Raw genomic sequence first — 7,931 nt, 5'->3', positions numbered from 1 at the left:
GTCGTGTGGTACACGGAACAGTTCTCAAAGAGAAACTGGACCGAGACAAATTATTGGGTATGAGTTGATCTATATATAGCGTTAAGAGGGCTCCAAATGCCTTTAGAATTTTACTCTATCACGTGACCTTATTAGGGGCCGTGATTGGTCAGTTTGCGTTCTGGCGGGAAAGGTTCGAAGAAGTTGACGATTCGAATAATGATCAGTCACGTGATGTCAAGGAATGGGTTCTCTACTACGCTCGCATTTATTTATATTTAAATGAGAAGATTGTATGTAATGGCGATAGTAGTTTGTATCTAATGGCGGGAGGTAGTTTCACTACAACCTCTTATTTTTGGAGCACCTTCCAGAGTATTCGAGCGGTTCCAAGCAGTGCTGTTTTCTCCAAGTGCTCCACCCTTATTGCAGCCCCTATTTGTTCGACGTACTTCTCGAAACTTTTGCTCACTGTTCCCAGGGCTCCGACAATTATTGGTACTCCTACCATTTTCATCGACAATTATTGGTACTCCTACCATTTTCATCGACTACAACTACTTGACTTCCCAAGCTAACCTGTCATAACGTACAAAAGATTAGTTCATCAAGGAACTAAGACACTTTGAAAAAAGAAGATCAGAACATTTTAGAGAAAAATGCGAAAGAAAGACCGTTTCACTGACTTTCATATGTATTACTGACCTTTGGCCATTCAAAACTCTCAGTTGCGGCTATTTATATCAAGTTCACCCTTAATCTTCGAGTAGAACCAGTGAGACACAATGGCAAGGCTTGACCTTTCATTTACAGTCACAATCCATTTATCGGGTTTCCATACAGTTTCCATCAATCAATTCTCACAAGGCATAGTCGACCCGGGGTTATACTAAAATACACTTGCCCAAGATGTCACGTAGTGAAATCGAACCCATGGTCGCGTTGTTGCAAAACGAACTTCTTAGCTGTATTTTGCCTAGAAATTTGAAAACATGGAGTATCCCTCCCTCCCTCCATCCCTTCCTCCACCTATTTTCGAAAGTCCTGCAAAAGAGACCGATAGGATAAGTACTAGGCTTACAAAGAATAAGTCCTGGGGGTCGATTTGATCGACTAAAGGCCGTGCGCCAAAATAGCCGGAGTCAAATAATTGAAACAAATAAAAGAATAAAAGAATATATATATATATATATATATATATATATATATATATATATAACTTCTGCCTTGACACATTCTTACTCAGTTTTCATTTTCTGCAGGCTTCTACCCTATGTATAATATAGCTTGGATTGATATATAGATGTTTCATTCAAGTTATAGAAGGAACAAAAATAAGATCCGTTTCCTAATAAAGCCTCTCTCTCTCTCTCTCTCTCTCTCTCTCTCTCTCTCTCTCTCTCTGTCACTCACTCACTCACTCAACAGGTTTCATAGAGTCGTTTATTAGTTGATAGAAATATTTTAAGACTTATGGCCATTGGCTATATTATTGACAGGATATACAACTATTTCCTTTTCAAGGTAATTAATAGTTGTACTATTTCAACTTTTCCTGTTCCCTACCCTGATTATACCTTGAAACAGAACAGGACACACAATCCTTTCCAGGTAGCAGCCAATTTCATTCAATCTCCTTTTCCTTTCTTTATTTTCACCTCACCTGCATACCTCCACTTGCGTGTATTTTTCCCCCCCTTTATCACCTCTCCTTATCTTGTGTTATTGTTTTTTCTATCTGCCCCACCTAGGACATGAATTTACACAATTTTTTCTTTGCTCTTCGAGTAAATAACACACAGGGGGAAGTCTGTTGACAAAAGAGCTGCTGTTAACTTGATATCACAGAAATACACCTACTTAGACATATATGCTGTCACGTATTTCTCTGTCTGCCAGTCTCCTCCTTTTTTCCTTTATTCCACGAAAAAGAACAAATGATATAGGCCGTGAGAAGATGAAGCATCTTCAGCAGAGAAGAAATGAGAGGAAAATATGTTAGACGGGTATGAATAAGACAGAGGAATACAACAAGAGAGAGAGAGAGAGAGAGAGAGAGAGAGAGAGAATTGTTATAAGAAGGCATCTAGACAGAGTAATGATGCGAAAACAAAAGAAGAAAGAGTCTTTTCTCTTATTCGTGTTGCTTCTTCGTTGCAATAGAGGGTCACCAATTGTAACGGTTATAATATTCGTTGATTACCACTTGTAAGATGTGAAAGAAGAACAGTGATCGAAGTTGTAAAGAAATATTTATTTACCGTTACTTTAATATATGCCATACCACGACGGGTAGTCTAGTGTAATAGTATAACACAGTTCGTAAAGCATGCACGGTAAAGAAAGTTAATTTCAGCCTGTATGCGTGTACACGATCGGATCTATTTCAAAACGGGGGCACCAGTTTTCATTTATGTTTTATGTAGTGTTTTTGGTACCGAAAGACTTTCAAACTTCGTATACTTATCTATTTTGTGTTATAGAACAGAAAAAAATTTTTGTATTCGAATTTATTTCATGTAAAAAATTGTCTTATTTCGATAATTTCTACTAATCACTGACGTCTATTCAGTTGAAAACAGTTAGCGCTGTAACGGTGTATATCGTATTAATCCCCTAACCCTAACCCTAACCCTAACTAGACTGTTAACCCTAACCCTAACCCTAACTCTAGAATCCGAACTCTAAAATTGTTACACACATAGATACGCACAGCGTAATTTATTTTATAAACAATATATGCGTATAAATTACGATTAAACCGGATGAAATATGTCACAGGGAATAACATTTTTATGACCGCCCAGCAGTAACTCTATTCAGCTGAATAGACGTCAGTGATTGGTTGAAATTACAGAAATACGACAACTTTAACATGGAATAACTTGCGATGTACGTTTTTTTGTTAAGAAGACTAAGAGTAAAAGATGTTTTATATGACACATTCTACCAGTGTCCCAAGTTTCAAAGTGTCTCGTTAGTGTTTCGTTAAGAAAATACTGGTGTCCCCGTTTTGAAATAGATCCACACGATCTCATAGTATATATAGAAAGAGATGGTAATGTTACAGAGAAAAGAAAGTGAGCTAGTGAAAGTGAGAGTGGTGGGACGAAACAACTGCTTTGTTGGTGAGTTACTATAGTTGTCCCTTTGTGTCTTTTCCTCCAGAGACGGCGTTTTGTTCAGCCGGGTCAGCCAGACTTGGTTCTCACTAATTAATTTTTGCTTACGGAGTTCTTGTTTTTATAACTATCCAAAACTAGTTAGAAAGATAGACATATTGTTGAGAACAATAGATTTCGTTGGTGATACATGTTATCTCAATTCTAGATTTTGGTGGCCTTGAAGAGGTTAGAAGGGTCAAGTGGCAAATACATTGTTCTGCTTAGCGAAGGCATCTGGCAAATGTAACTGTTGTCACTCGCTGAAAAACTATTGTTTTAACGTGAGAAAAGTGTTGTTGAACTGTTAAGTGAAAAACGTGAGAAAAGTGTTGTTGAACTGTTAAGTGAAATTTAGCTATCGAGGATCGAATCCACGCCTTGCCTGCATGAAGCCACTACACTTGTCTTTACATTTTCACTAAAACTTTGTATCATCCATTCATGTAGGTTATAGAAGCAGTTTTGATACAAACTACAGAAACAGTGACATTATTTCCAACAACAGCAAAGAGCCAGCGAAGGTACCTTTACGCCAGAGTTGGGAAAACCTTTTGCTTTCATTCAAACTTGATGGCGTAGCTAATAGGGGAGCCAGGGAAACGACCGCTTCCTACCAGCATATTTTTCAAAATTGAAGCCGTTCCTACAATTGAGAAATTAGTTTAAATTTGTTTAGTATGCGTCACGGCGCCTTTTCTTTTTAATGTGTTCGCTCCCGTTAACATTAGAACCTGGCTACGTCTCTGTCTGCGAGCAAAATTCTGTAAAATTCCTATTCGGAAAAAAAAAAATAAATAACAGTGTGTCTTACGTATTCGGGATCATGAGATAAATTTCACACTGCAAGCTCTGTAAAGTTTTTTATGCCTTATGAGGTGTTGAGTTGAAAGCAAGTTATATGAAATTAATATTTTGATCTTTACGCCTTAAAATATTGATAAAATATGACTTATTTTCAATACCTCGTGAAACTTAAAGAAACTTTTCTTGTAACCGTAAAGGTTGTCTTGTGACAAATCTTAAGTCGGGATACATACTAATTGAAGATAACAGTTACAACTAGAATTTAGAAGTTCGTTTGCCTATTTCTTTTAACTGTTTTGAACCAATGTTATAAGCGAATGAAAGTAATCCTTCTGCAATGGTGCAATGGTTGGTACTAATAAAAGAAAAAGAGTTGCTGGCAATGGTTCTTTGTTTGATGAGAACTGGAGAGACAATAATTATTGTTACATAGAAGTAAATGGAACCTGTCTTTGTAAAGATTTGATTGCAGTTTACAGAAAGTACAATCTTAGGCGACCTTGACTTCACGTCTCTGCTTTTACTGTCGTCAATCAGTAATAATCGTTTGGCGGCCGGTGAAGATTTCTCTCTCTCTCTCTCTCTCTCTCTCTCTCTCTCTCTCTCTCTCTCTCTCTCTCTCTCTCTCTCTCTCTCTTTATTTATCTATCTATCTATCTGCCTGTCTGTCTGAATGTCTTTTTATCTATCTGTCTATCTGGTGGGCGGGGGATGAGGTAAGGATGGTATTCTGGCTTGCCATGAATGAAAACGTGTCGTTGATAGTGGCAATCCATGAGTTAATACTTTGTCGTGTAGGAATTTCTCTCAGATATTTTGGTTTGCAAAACAACACCAATATGCACAACTATAACAGTAAATTCTTCATTGATATGTTTTGCTTTTTTTTCTTCTTCTTCTTTCCTCGTTCCTTTTCTCCCATTTTTTTCTCCCGGCTCTGGATTTGTATTTTATATGTGTCATATACATGCATCTAAATACATTTTAATACTTTAAACATTCTTAATAATGTGATATAGTAAGCAACACACACACACGTGCAAACACATCTTCAGTCGCCAAATACATTCATAAAAAGACCCATTAAAACGACTGTTGGCTGGTGAAGTGAAGTAAACACGAGGATCACCCAAACTTGAAAACTATTACTTGACCAAACACAAAGATTACGAAACACTGAAAGGGACTCTGTGTTTAGACATTGGAGCATTTTAAGAATGAACTTGTCACGTATCTGTTGAGCAACTTGTCACCATTGCTGTGGCTAACACCATAAACTTTTGGATGAACCCGCTAGAAAAAGCAGCCAAATCTCTCCCAAATTACATACAAGTCGTCGTCGACTTACGACCTATCCGACTTACGGCCAATCGACTTTACGATGATTGGTGGTTGGTGGTGGTGGTGGTGGTGTAAGACATGTGCTTCGGTGATCGCTGATATTGCTTGCACGATTGTGCGTCTGGTCCCAGGAAAAAAAGGGTGAAGTTGCAGTCAGAGTATATGCATAGACCCTCGCATTGAGAACAGCGGCATGTTTCTGGATTTCGTGTGTTCATAAATTTTGCTTTATTTACAGTTGCCAAATTTATCTTGGACCCGTGAAGTACACATTATGGATCTATTTTAAAACGGGGGCCACATTTTTCATTAATGTTTTACGTAGTGTTTTTGGTACGGAAAGACTTTCAAACTTCGTATACTTATCTATTTTGTGTTATAGAACAGAAAAATATTTTTGTATTCGAATTTATTTCATGTAAAAAATTGTCTTATTTCGATAATTTCAACCAATCACTGACAAGTATTCAGTTGTTTATATTTACTCCTTTGGCTGATTAAGCGATGTAAAGCGTATTTAATCTCCATACCTTCGTTTTATTTGCTTTTTTCATTTTAAATTTGCTTTAACCCTAACCCTAACCCTAACCCTAGGGTTAGGGTTAGGGTTAATTGTTTCAGAATCGTTTGTTTATGTAGTCGGCACTTAATGTATATCGGCTGAATGGACGTCAGTGATTGGTTGAAATTACAGAAATACGACAACTTTCACACGTTAATGAAAAATGTTGCCCCCGTTTTAAAAAAGATCCCACATTGTGACTGAGGAGAACAATGGGGTTGGAAAGAAAGGAGTGATTCTTCACTAATTGTAGTAGTAGTAGTAGTATAGGATGACAATGGTTATAATGGACCTCTTGTCTTATTCTGAGAGGAATTTGATTAGTCTGACTGTGGAGAAGAGCCAGGGTCTGTGTTGTTTAATAGGTCGTGGATTGTGTTGACATTGAGGAGTGACTGCGGCTGACGATCTTGTTAATGTTTAGTTGTGATAAGGGTCGTAGCAGGGGAACGTGATGGCTCAGTTGTGATAATCAGAGGAAATGAGGATTGTAGATAGGTGGGCTGTGAAGGACTGTTGATGGTGTAGCTTAATCAATCAACTGTGCTAGTATTGAGGAGTGGCCATGACTGTTGTTGTTGCTGTTGTTGTTGTTGTTGTTGTTGTTGTGTGTGTGTGTGTGTGTCACTGTGTCTGTGTTTGTCCCACCACCACCACCACCGCTTCACAAACAGTACTGGTGAGTTTATGTCCCCCGTAACTTAGCGGTTCGGCAAAAGGGATCGATAGAATAAGTACCAGGCTTAAAAAAAAAAGCTAGTACTGGGGTTGATACAATCGTCTAAAAAAAAAAACATTCTTCAAGGTGGTGCCCCAGCATGGCCGCAGTCTAATGACTGAAACAAGTAAAGAAAATAAAAAGTATTCTTTCTTCTTTTAGCTGTTTCAGTCGTTTGACTGCGGCCATGCTGGGGCACCGATTTTAGTCGAAGAAATCAACCCCAGGACTTATTCCTTGTAAGCCTAGTACTTATTCTGTCGGTGTCTGTGGCCGTACCGCTAAGTTACGGAGACGTAAACACACCAACATCGGTTGTCAGGCGATGGTGTGGGGGGAACAAACACAGACACACAAATGCATACATACACACACACACACAAATATACACATTATACGACGGGCTTCTTTCAGTTTCCGTCTACCGAATCCACTCACAAGGCCTTGGTCGGCCCGAGGCTATAGTAGAAAACACTTGCCCAAGGTACCACGCAGTGGGACTGAACCCGGAACCATGTGGTTGGGAAGCAGGCTTCTTAACACACAGCCACGCCTGCGCCTTTACATTTAATTTCGATGATGATGTTTTAGTTCAGTAATACAGTGATCCCTCGCCATATCACGGTTAGTACATCACGGTTCACCTATCATGCACTCAGTACATCGCAGTTCACCTTTCGTGCACTCAGTACATCGCAGTTCACCTATCTCGCACTCAGTACATCGCGGTTCACCTTTCACGCACTCAGTAGATCGCGGTTCACCTTTCGCGCACTCAGTAGATCGCGGTTCACCTATCACGCACTCAGTACAACGCAGTTCACCGATCGCGCACTCAGTACATCGCGGTTCTTCTATCACGCACTCAGTACATCGCGGTTCACCTATCGCACACTCAGTACATCGCAGATTTTTCTGGCTAATATATGTAAATTTATATCGCGGACTTCTCAGTATATCTCGGACTTCTCAGCATATCGCGGGTTTCTGCGGCCGGTAGGTATTTATATTTTTTTAGATTTTAATTTAGATTTAATTATAGGCGCAGGAGTGGCTGTGTGGTAAGTAGCTTGCTTACCAACAACATGGTTCCGGGTTCAGTCCCACTGCGTGGCACCTTGAGCAAGTGTCTTCTACTATAGCCTTGGGCCGACCAAAGCCTTGTGAGTGGATTTGGTAGGCGGAAACTGAAAGAAGCCCGTCGTATATATGTATATATATGTATGTGTGTGTCTGTGTTTGTCCCCCCAACATTGCTTGACAACCGATTCTGGTGTGTTTACGTCCCCGTAACTTAGCTGTTCGGCAAAAGAGACTGATAGAATACGTACTAGGCTTACAAAGAATAAGTCCTGGGGTCGAT

This window comes from Octopus bimaculoides, chromosome 4, assembly GCF_001194135.2.
Source record: "Octopus bimaculoides isolate UCB-OBI-ISO-001 chromosome 4, ASM119413v2, whole genome shotgun sequence".
Taxonomy (NCBI): domain Eukaryota; kingdom Metazoa; phylum Mollusca; class Cephalopoda; order Octopoda; family Octopodidae; genus Octopus; species Octopus bimaculoides.
The sequence above is the reverse complement of the archived record's forward strand: the minus strand, read 5'-3'. Positions refer to the sequence as shown.